Genomic DNA, 12,420 nt, shown 5'->3' on the forward strand with positions numbered 1-12,420 from the left:
CATTCATACAACTGAAAAGAAATGTTATGCATAATTATCATTATGCAGGAGTTCCATATAGAAGATGAAGAAAGTATGTAAAAGAATTTTAAGTATTAAATATTATTTAATTGTACAGATAGTCATACAAATGAGAGGCCTTAGTGCTGAAAATATGGCTGCAAGCGGTATACATTGGCAAATGGCATTTTGCAGCAGTAAATAAAAGAATTTGCACATGAAAGAGGTAGAGTTTGTATCCTTTTACATATTTAAGCTGAAAGCAGAGATTAAGTGCACATCCCATAATGAGTGCAAGTGCAAATATGGAGAGGCTGCTATGGTGCCTTTCGAGATCATTTTCTATTAGTGGGAGTTTGCCCTTGTTTTAAAGTGAAGGCATATGTTTTGAATCCCAACATGCAAAATCTACATAGTAGAAACATACCTCAGATATTAACTTTATTTGCAAAACATTTTTTCGAGTCAGGGCATCTTAAGAGCATACATTCCAAAGCACAGTTTGATAGATATTGGAAACAGATGCTTGTAACATTATTCAAAATCTGATGTCTTATGCAAATACCATCTAGATCCTGTCAAAATTGAGGTGATGACACTGATATTTAGGAGATATTGTAAATGGAAATAAACAGAAAAGTGTCATCATTACAGATCTCTGTTGTTAAGAAATGTATTTACGTTACAGCTAATTTAGTAGCTATAGTTTCAGTAGCATGATAGGAACTGAGGGAGTAGATGTCTGAACTGAATTAATTTCATTTTAAAAAACTGAAAAAAATAACAACGATTAGTACTGGTTTGGAACACTAACACTCATTCAGGTAAGACTTTATAGATGTGGTTACTACACTATACCCACAAAGTTGGTATGTGAAACTGATCACATGAAAAGTTGCAGAAGTTTGGTCAGAGAAAGCAGGATTTTCCCCGGAATATTTGGCCTGAAATGTGCAGGAGATCAGACATAAATAATACATATTTTACACAGAGAGTACAGCTCCCCCATGAATTTCCTATTGCTCCAGAAAAGCAAATTGTCACTTCTCTGCACTGTGGCTGGACAAAAATCAAAGTTCACACCCACATGTTTTTTATAGTGCCTCAGTCTTCCCTTTTGGCTTCACCGTAAGAGGCCAGATTTCATAATAATTCACTGTATTTTTTTTTAAAAGGCTCACAAATACAATCAGAGCCAAACTGAGGACAAACATCTTCATTTCTATATCTGGAATGAGAACCTTTCTGAAAATATGCACGTAGCTGTTTGTGATAAACAGGGGAAGACGTGGTCCTCTGAAACTTTGCAGAGCCAAAAAAAATGGCAGTTGCTTACACTCAAGGCTCCTGAATCCTTATTCTGCTTCTGTCACTATAGGCTTAGGCACCATGACAAATTGTGCAGGTATGCTGTGATCAAAACTGCATAAAAATGATTCTGTGGCTACTTCTCTTGGAGGAAGCTCATTTTGGAGCATCAATTCAAATTACGGAGATGGTCTGAACTGCAAAATTCTTATCTTTATATAGAATTTCCAAGATTTTAGAGCATTTTGTGCTCATACATTTTCATTTCAAACTATAACATTATTTAATTTGGTAATGTGGACGTCAAAAAATAATAAAAAAAAAAGTGAGTGGAAAGATTTGCCAAAGTATTTCAGCATTTCTGAGGTCTTGTCTAGCTCTTACAGATGTACCACTCTCAACCTACCCCTGGAAACTGTGCAGTGGCTCACTTAAGGTTTCCCAAACGAGCTAATAGAACCCCGACATGGAAAGAGATATGGCAAAAGGAGACCAGAAGTTAAACCAAACAGCTGGAGCACTGTTCAAACTAAAGAGCCGTACTGAACCAGAGAGGTCTGTCATTGGGTTCAGGCTCTGCAAGGACTAATTCGTCTTGTTACAGTGATTTGACTTGAGTAATTATTGTTTTTCCTCGAAGTCTTTTCATTAGTAGTGTGACTCTGCAGAAACAGTCGTGTACCGCAAAAATAAAAACGTGCTGAAAAGTTTGTGTGAAAGCAAATCCAGCAAAGGAAATAACTGCAGCAGTCTGTATGTGACACTGCAACCTTCCATCGTTTCTGAAGACCTTCACTCCAGAAATAGCTCCCATGCAGCTTAGCGTTCAGGATCAGTATTATCACAAATGTATTAACATATTCTGGATATTATCTGGATTGCTTAGCATGGTAATTGCAAAACATTAACTGCAGTGTTTAATCACTCATCTTTTGCTTATATAGACTAACATTTGTGCAGCCTATTCTAATAACTGATAACTCTGCATTGAAGAATATAACTTTGTAAAAAAATATTAAACAAACGTTGAAAAAAACTCTTAAACATCCACACATATTCTTTTCCCAGTAAATAAAAGTACTTTGTTCATTCATACATTGACTGTAAGTGAAAAATAATATTTGGAAATGGAGATGTTGCCTTTTAAAAATCATAGCCAAAATACCCTGTAGATTGAAGTAATATATTGCACGTTTAATATTTTATGTTCTTCTATTTAGGAACTGATTGTGATACATTGGAACAAGAGCAGTAAGGGAAGTCACATTTTTATAGCATTTTCCTTCTGTAATCACAAATTACACTTCCCATATTAACAAACTAAATCTTATTAAAATTCCTGGGAGACGTATGAAACATAGTTTGTTAAGAGAGGAACATAAGGACAGAAAGCTAATGCCACTTATTTCACCAGACACTGGCTTGTCCATCAGCCAGTCCTCCAGTGGGACAGGAAGAAATACAGGAAGATCACAAATCAATTTAACTTGAATTTTGCAGTACAGGTGTGTGGTACATTCAAGTCAAATCTCTCTGTTCGAATGAGTGTCTTAACCAAATAATATTCATTAAAAAAATAATTGAAACACATGCACCAAACTAAAGTTAGATTCCTAAACTTATTATGCAGGCACTTAAATATAAAAAGCCTAGTTATCGATAAACACTTGCTATCTACAAATACAAGTGCTTCTGCTTTAGTTGGCCCCGACAACAGTGAAGGAATAAACAGAACAAACTATTTTTAATCAAACATATCCAGGAAAAAAAGAGCTGAGAATGGCCTATTTTATGTGACCTTTAAAAATTTTTATTTTCTAGATGGAGTCAATCTGACATTAGGTTTTATAATAGAAGTCCGGCTTATTCTACTTCAAGGCATGTACAAATGGAAGTCAGCTTTTGTGGAGCAAAAAGAACAGCACAAGAACATGCAAACGTGACAGTGCGCTATTGCCCACGTTAATCCTGAAAACATTCATGAAAATACTTTGCTGAAGGAGGGATTAGGCAAGCCTCACATAACCAGGGAGCAAAATTTATTTACTATACATAAATTCTACAATATATATTTCCCACTGTAAATTGGCCAATGCCATAACTAACATAACATAACATAACATAACATAGCATAACATAACATAACATAACATAACATAACATAGCATAACATAACATAACATAATTAGGTGTCACACAGAGAGCATGACTTCACTGCCAAAACTGTGTTTTTATTACCCTGTTGTGATTAATGTGTGTGACTTCTCTTGACATCTCAATAGAAAAGAGAAGTCACTTCAGCTCCACAATGAAGAAAACAAGCCAGGAATGACCAACCTCAGGATCTTGAAATAAAAATGACAGTGTCAGGTTTCCCTGTATTTTTACAGAGGTTGAGGTCTCACTCATCACTTACACTGATGACAGAATGCCCCTTATTAGAGTAAGCCTTTACCTTCATTAACTGAAAGAAAGTAAAAACAAACAAACAAAAACCATTTCACGGCTATCAGAAAGACACAAACGCGGAACACTAACAGCCTGCCTCTGTGACAAAATGTAGCTGAAGCTGACAGCATTACTGAACTCAAGCTAAAGATCTCTGTGAGTGGAACTGAGCTAGAAGGAATATTTAATTTATTATGTTTTATAATTATGTATATCTTATAAAGAAGGCAGCTTGAAGATGCACCCAGTCCCTAAAGGGCCCAGAATATAATTTATGATTTTTCTTAATAGCTGAGCAAGAGGAACTGTTTCTCAAATTAATGTATGGAGGTACTCTGGCAGCAACAAGAGAAAAGATAAGTTATTCACCATCATTCATCTGCCCACAGAAAGGTCAAGGGAGGGACTCCCACAGCACTGAAAAGGGCTGCAGAGTGAGCAACGGAATCCTAAAAAATATCACTGCCTGCAATGTTTCAAATATAAGGCTATAAAGTCAGATGCCCAATTGCATTTTTAGGAATTAATATCAGCTTCTGAAGCTCATGTTCCCCAGTTTCAATATACTTATGCAAGCAGTTCTCATCCTTAGTGAATGCGAAATAAAATAATAAACACTAGACATATATTTATAAAGAAATCAACCATAAAATATGTCAATGCTGAGACAATTCAGGGATAATCTTAGGAAGTACTGAAGTCATCATAAAAAGTGCCATGTTTGATATTTTATGCCAGTTTTGATCACTCAAGTCTCACAAACCCTGAGACCTTTTGATTTCCATTTCTATAGCATAACTCTGGAGATAATCACACTCCATCACATCACACTAGGTCATTTCCTCTGAGCTACATCTTTTAAAGATAGGAACAGGGCAGTGCCACGGCTGTAACCTGCCATCAAAAATGACTCCCAGACCCCTACAGAGAAATAAAATAAAAATTAATAAACATAAAGCGGATACACTGCAGGAAGTACTTATAAATACATACAACGTAATGGCATGACCCAGGACAATGTATTCTTACAAATCCACATTGTACAATTGAGACAGGTAATCAATTTCTTTCAACCTCAGTATTTTCCTAAACTTTACTCATTTTTTTTTTTTAAAGGTAGTAATGTTTTAACTTCCACTTTGTAAGTGCTCAAAAGCAAAGAAATGAAATAATGAGGAATATTTCTCCTGGGAAACTGAAGTGGTGCATCACTGAAGATGCTGAAGTTAATCTTCCAAACATGGAAATAATGGGCAAAGAATTGAAAATGGAAGTCATTATGTTAAATTTTCTGTGGAATAAAAGTTCTGAGACCAAACTGATTCACAATGCTTTCTTTTATTAACCTTCATTTTAAAGAGTCTGAAAATGTTGCTTTATGAGGCACAATCGTTACATTTTAATGTATATATATTTAGGTTGTTAAGATTAAATATAAGCCATAAATATAATATCTAACTTTCCGTACTGTATTTGAATCTAAATTTTGGGTTTAATAGTAATCTAAAAGAAGATTTCATAGGCTGATCCTTATAAGAAAAAATAAGATTGTTAGTACAAGTCAAGGCAGATACTTTGAAAGTCAGAACTCTTCATCAGCTAGACGCTTAAAGCCCAAAACACAGAAAATCCATTTATTCGTCTGAAAAATCCTGGTAGTAGCAAATATGATAAGGCCAATCGTATATAATTATCTCTCACACACACATAAAAAACAAAGAAATAATATCTAAAAGTGTATATGATAATAATTTCTTGTGCTAATTACATAACAATGATTCCATGTCTAAGTAAACGTTTCACAATATTGGCAAGTTATTTTTAGAATCATATAGTCAATTGAACTGCAGTGTAGAAAACTTTTATTTTTTCTGTCCTGGGGAGTGCAAATGCAGTCTGCAGTTAAAATCTTACTGTCACTCAAAATCACAGAAAGGACGACTTTCGGATTGAACCAGTTAAATTAAAAAAAAAATACGATGTCTTGAATATTACCAGTCTAAAGAATCTACTTTGGAGATTTGGATACAATAAATCCCCTTTTAAAATACTGGGACAGACTAGTTCTGGACACAAGTATAAATTGGGAGAGGAGAGGCTGGAGAGCAGCCGTTCGGAAAGGGATCTGGGGTGCTGGTTGACAGCCACCTCAATAAGAGTCAGCAGTGCCCTGGCAGCCCTCGTCCTGGAGTGCATCGAACACAACATAACCAGCCAGTCAAAAGAGGTGATTATGCCACTGTATTTAGAATCGGTGCACCCTCACCTTGAGTGCTACGTGCAGTGCTGGGCCCCACAATTTAAGAAGTATGCAAAGATCCTTGAGCGCATCCAGAGGAGGGCAACAAAGCTAGAAAAAGGACTAGAAGGAATGTCCTTTGAGAACTGGCTGAGGAGTTTGGATTTGTCTGTTTTGGAGAAAAGGAGGCTGAGGGAAGACCTCATGGCTCTCTATAGGTTCCTGAGGAAGTGGAGAGGGAGGTGCTGAGCTCTTCTCCCTGGTACTCAGTGATAAGATGCAAAGGAATGGTTGACAGCTACACCAGAGGAGGTTTAAACTGGACTTCAGGAAGCATTTCTTTACCGAGAGGGTGGCCACTGGAACAGGCTTCCTAGAGGGATAGTTGATGTCCCAAACCTGCATGTCCCAAACACCTGTTCAGTGTTTGAGTCATCTGAACAATGCCCTTAATAACACGCTTTAGCTTTTAGTCAGACCTGAAGTGGTCAGGCAGTTGAACTACATGATCAGTGTATCTCCCTTCCCACTGAAGTAGTCTAGTCTAGTCTAGTCTACCCTACTCTACTCCACTCCACTCCACTCTACTCCACTCCACTCTACTCCTACTCTACTCTACTCTGCTCTATTCTGCTCTATTCTTTTCTAGTCTACATTATGCTTACTTGGTTAAATACATAAAACTACCCAAGCAGAAATTTCAGATGCCAAATTATTCTGTTTTTGTAACTATGTTCAACAAATACCTGTTTAGCATTAATAATATGAAAAGTGAGTGTATGCTTGCATACACACAAACATAATTTGCACACGGTATTGAATACTCAAAAGTCTCTAAAGATAAGTCTTTTGAAAAAGTGAGACACAGAAAAAAAAGACAAACAAGGCAAGTAATATCAGAAAAGAATAACTATAGTAAGAAGAAAGAAGTGTTCTTCTGTGGTCTTATTTGGTTTTTTTGAATTTCGACCATTTCCAAATATAATTTAAAACAATATTTGCTTCTGATGGGTAACATTTTTCAGAATTCAGAATATGATTGTTTGGGACTTTGTGTTTTAATGCTATAAGGCAGGATGAAAATATGATAAGGGAATATTGTGCCTGGACTTATTTTTTCACAATATTTTTTTTAGGTAAATACATTAATATTAACTAATTGATTAATTAATTGTATTTTAACATGTTTATTTTACAACATTAAGGTATTTTGAAAAAGGAAACTGCAGAGGAAGCCTAATGTGTAAAACCATGCTATTTCTCACAGCACTTACTATTATATATTCTCTTCAAGAAGAGTTTACATTTAGTAATATATGTGTACTTTCACTAGTACCTCATTAAACACATTGCCTAGCTGTAGCTCGACGTACAAATAATGGAACAGTACAGACTACTTTAAAAATTATACAGTGTGTCAGTTAATGAATCTTAAACGTACACTAAAATGTAAGGAATATAATCGGAATAATTATTTATTACAATACATCAACAGCAAACCATAAACTGCATGAAGATGTGGGAAGTCTGGTCAGAGCCAGAAAGCTCCACTGAAGAATGACAAAAACATGTAATTTCTTCTTACTGTCAATTAATATTTCTGCACTACACCCAATTTTTTGGCTTTCTTTCGTATCATGCTCACATTTCTTGTAGCACATCAGTAAGTGAAGTGCCAGATGTGCACTGAGCCTCTGGGCACTTCGACCCAACACTCTTTCTCTCACCTTGTGCTCTCCCACACATTAATTTTGTTGGTGCTTTCCACGCCACTCAGTCTGTGAGCAAGGAGATGGTTCTGTATCCTCCTTGTTCCGACCTGTTTGGGCATGGAGCTGCCTACCAAACCAGCCTCGCCCAGCATCTCTACTGGGCCTCAATATGTCATCTCTCCCAGGAACGTTGCTCCCAGCATAGTAATGACCATGTTAGGTTTCTTCCTGCTGACGCTATATCGTGACGGTCTAGCCTTTCCAGGCTCACACCTGTATTTATCACTTTGCCTTTACTTTCTTGGCTGTGTTAGCAGTGGCTTTCTGTTGTTTTCTAGATGACCTGAATCACGCCTTGCTTCCAAATTGCCCTTTAGCTATAATTCCCTTAAACTTGCTGTAAAACATTTTGCCCCATTTTCTAAGTACGGAATACCAACTAGGTTGTGGTTTGCAAAGGCTGGTGCTCGTTCCCTACTGCAGCACTTGCTAACGTTGGTGTTATCCCAGTTGACAATCTATTGTCTGTCCTCGGAGGTCTGATCTGCTGTTTCTGTGTATGCTCTCAATAGGCCATTTATGTTGTGGTAGAAAATATACCTCCTTATTTGTCCCTGTCCTCTCATTTATTTTGATTTAGTGTATCAATATTTCTGCTAGCTAGGTGCTATCACCAGATCTCTGTCAGAGCAATACCTCCTTCAGATCCCTACCTTCCTGCGCTTGGCACCAGAAACTAACTTCTCTGCGCTGATTCTTTGCAGTTTTGTACTGATTTACTGCCAGAGTTTTGTCAGCTTTTTCCTGTGGAAGCAAATGTATGTCCAAAAAAAGCCACTGCATGTTGTTCCACAGAGCCAATCCATCCTGCATTCTGCAAAGGGCCTTACTTGCAATTTAGCAACCAGCAATGAGCTTTTCTGGGCAACCTCCTAGTCTCAGACCACATGGTTGAAAGCTTAGTAATTTTGGTTGTTTTCATACAGCTTATTATTTACAAAAGCAAAATTTGACAGAACTTTGTTCTCAAGAGCATTTCATTCGAGACCACCTTCTACAGTCCAACTCCCATCTCCAGACCCCACCTCTTACAACCATACCAGCCACTAAAGCACCGTCACAGCACAGTAGTCAGTGCAGGCTGGTGTGAGCATTTACCCCTTTTTTAACATCACAGACTACGGTTCAATGCTGCGCTGCAATACTGTGCAACACTGAGCAATACCCACATTCATCAAATGCGCTCAGTAAAAACATCTCTCATTTCACATTGTCTTACAAACAGATCACACGCACCTGTTGGCTTCTGAGTCGGTTTAGTATACACTAGTCCCTACGGAGTCTCCTATTTTTCCTTCCTCTGTCTGCTGACACCAAAACTGACTCCAGAGTCCAGCTGGAATTAAACTGACTATTGAGCAATAACATCACTTGTATAATGGTTTTACCTCCATTCACCACAACTATTCTGGGCCGAGCTATCCAGCCAGTTTTACACCCAGAAAGAATACACCCGTACAAGTCATAAGCACCTGCTTCTCCGGGAGAATGCTGTGGGAAACAGTGCCAAAGGCTTTACCAAAGTCTAGGTAGACAACATGCACAGCCTTTCACTCATCCACGAAGCAGGTCACCTTGTCATAGAAGGAGAGGAGGTTGGTCAGGAAGAACCTGCCTTCCCTAAATCCATGGATTGGAACCCCTCCATTAAACCAGGAGTGATGATAAATGATGGGAAGTGGCTTAGCTAGTGCTTCCGTCAACTCCCTTAGTAACTTTGGGACAGCTTGTACCCTTCTGTAAAGCCATAACCTCCTGATGTTTTCCTTTTCTGCTTTCTATATATAGCTTATATTTAAAACAAAAGAAAGACTCCTAAAGCAGTATGATGCAATACTTTTTTTAAAGAAAGATTATCCTTACTTTGTCTTTGTGGATTATAAGCAATTCCAAATTGATGCTGAGAATTCAATTCACTTGTATTTTTAGAGGCAAGCTCTTTTCTTACTAAATATCTGGAGGAAAAGGACTTACTTTCAGCAAGTAGACCAGAATTTCTCTCTGGTTTCTGTTCTTCCTCTTATACTTCTTCCCAAGAGTATCTCTGCAGTAAATTTTCAGTCCATCAATTCCAAATGTTCTAATTTTTCTATACCTTGTCCTGTGTAACTTTTCTTTTTTTCATACGCTTCCACAGAGAACATGAATATTACATCCAAAAAACACCCAGAATAGGTTCTCAAATTTTAGAGCAAATAACACTGTCCATGCTTTCTCACAGGGATTGTTTCCAACATCTGCCATTAAAAGGTTAGCATTTAAACTAACACATCATGACCATATTGCTGACTCCAAGTCAATATAATTGTGATTTAGGTGACCATATAAAATTTGAAATTACTTAAAAAATAAGCTTTGGGTTGCCCATATTTGCATGTCTATCAAACCTCCCTCAGAAACTGGTAGGAGGCTAAAAATAGCCATAAAAAAAAGGAAAAAAGTAATACATCTGATATGTTTACAAAATTACACAACTCCAGAAACTGGGACATAGGAAGAAAAGCAATGCTGCAAAGCCTGCAATACAACTGGAAGAGTTCACAAGTTTGTAATGATATTCCATCCTACTTTCAACCACCTTAGTACTAAATTATAGAAATTCTTTGTTTCCCAAAGGCTGAACCCTGGAAATCCTCTGTGTTCTCAGTGCTGCGGTTTGCATCTCTGGGACAGCGCTGTGACGAAGATTTGAATAGCGAGAACACTATTTACGCAATTGCAGAGTGACAGTGAAATGGAGAGTTATTTTTATAGTGGAGTTTGGCGGTACCAGCTAAGTGATAGGTGCTTCAAATGTTTCAAAAGGCCTAGTTTACACATGGTATAGCTAATAAACCAGGAAGAGAATGATAAAGATGCAGAGGTGGTGGGAGGGAGGAGAGAACTTGTAATCACTATACGCAATAAACAACTCAGCAGGCGTGGAAATGGGCTCAGCAAGATTGTAAACTCATGTGCATTCAGAATCACTGAGTGACGGCATCTCCCATGTGGTCAACAAAGACGGAAAATCAAGCAGCACTGAGAGTGCACCGCTAAGCAGCAAAGGTGGTGGTGCCAGGAGGAGCACAGCCCACTGCCATCGCAGCTGCTGGTTTCCCCATTCATCTCTTCAGACGTCATCTAATATGGTAATAACACCAGGACATTCAGGTTTTGTCACTTTTTTACAGCTGACTAGGTTTGCCCATGTGCCAAGCTGAGCCAATTTAAGTCAGGGTGTCTTGAAGCACATGTATGGGAAGTGTGGCAGACCCTCTTATTTACCAGCCTCTCTTATTTCTAATGAGGCAGTAAAAATAAAATACTAGAAAGTCCAAGCAACCCCATCCCACAAGGCAGATAGTTGATTTCTCTCTAAATACTTTTCCAGCTGCCTAACTATTGAGTGCCTGTGGGGTATACATGTGTGTGGCATCACTCAAGGAACAGAAAAGGGCAGAAAAGAAGGAAGGAGAAGAAGTGGTTTTACAAAGCTGTGAAAATTATTTGCCTACCCAGACTTTGCCCTGCAGAGACAGGCCGTAAGCAATGAAGACAGGCTGCAGGCAGTTTTCTGAAAGACTGCTGAATGTGAAAGAGCGTTTACTCAATTCTCTACCAGGCAGTATTCCCTGAAGTACAATTTTGAAAGTACTCTGGACAATTTATCACCTGCCCAAATGACCCTGTCACTTGGCTAGTCCATCTGACTGGAACTTGCTCTAATATTTCCAGCCCTAGAAGCAGCAATAAACAACTGCCATTTTTCATAAATCAAACTGCCAAATACAGATTTTTCTTCCCCGTCTGATGCCCAAAACAAATAATAGTAATTCCTGGGTCACCCACATGTTTTCTAGACATTAAAATGTCATAACTTTCACTGCTAAATAGAAGAAGGAGAAAAAAAAAACCCACAAAACAACCCACAATAACATTCATTCTGGAAAATCTTTTATGGTCTGACTGGTTACCAGCTGACTTCTATTTCTGGAATAAACACATTAAAAAAATACAAAGGTTGTCTTACTTTTTTAACATGCCTCATGAAATATTCAGGCTGTGCTCTGCACCAGACCTCCACTTATTCTGCTCACTCATGTGTCTTTTGCAATTCTAACTGCAGAACGGCTTATTATTGAGAAGCAGGAGACACGGACACCATGGCTCATCCCTGGTTCTCTACCAGCTGTTTGGATGAAGAGTGGCTGCACAACAAACCGTGGTTCCCCCTGAGGTTACTACACCCTTTCTTGTGCACAGAGTACAAGTCATATACTTCTCTTTCTCCCCTGAGATGATGGCAGGCACGTTCAGTGCCTTTACAGTTACCTTGAAGAGGAAACAGTCAGGAATATAATGTATATAAAAATGCATAAATACTTCATTACACTCTTTTCTCTCTTTTTTTTTCCCAAGAACAAATTAGTTCATTGCATGAGGGTAACAATCAAGCGAACATTAGCTCTGAAAGTCAAAACGAAACAACTAATAAAGTACAGCATTATTTTGAAAAGTGGGATATGGTTTTGTAGTAACAGACTAAATCCTCTTTAAATACTAGTGAAGTCTCTCCAATATCTTCCTTTCAAATTTTTAATTTGCCTCTCAATTGATTTGTTTTGCTTTTGCACTTCAGTGGTTACTGATTCTCTCCTTCGGGAGGTGCAC

General features: G+C 37.9%; 1 protein-coding gene across 1 annotated transcript in view; it reads right to left on the minus strand.

Annotated features, from left to right (window-relative positions):
- HCN1 (hyperpolarization activated cyclic nucleotide gated potassium channel 1) overlaps positions 1-12,420 on the minus strand; it is a 199,736-nt gene that overhangs the window by 98,151 nt on the left and 89,165 nt on the right. The gene's annotated exons all lie outside the window — the stretch shown is intronic.

The sequence above is a fragment of the Cuculus canorus genome, chromosome Z (assembly GCF_017976375.1).
Source record: "Cuculus canorus isolate bCucCan1 chromosome Z, bCucCan1.pri, whole genome shotgun sequence".
Taxonomy (NCBI): domain Eukaryota; kingdom Metazoa; phylum Chordata; class Aves; order Cuculiformes; family Cuculidae; genus Cuculus; species Cuculus canorus.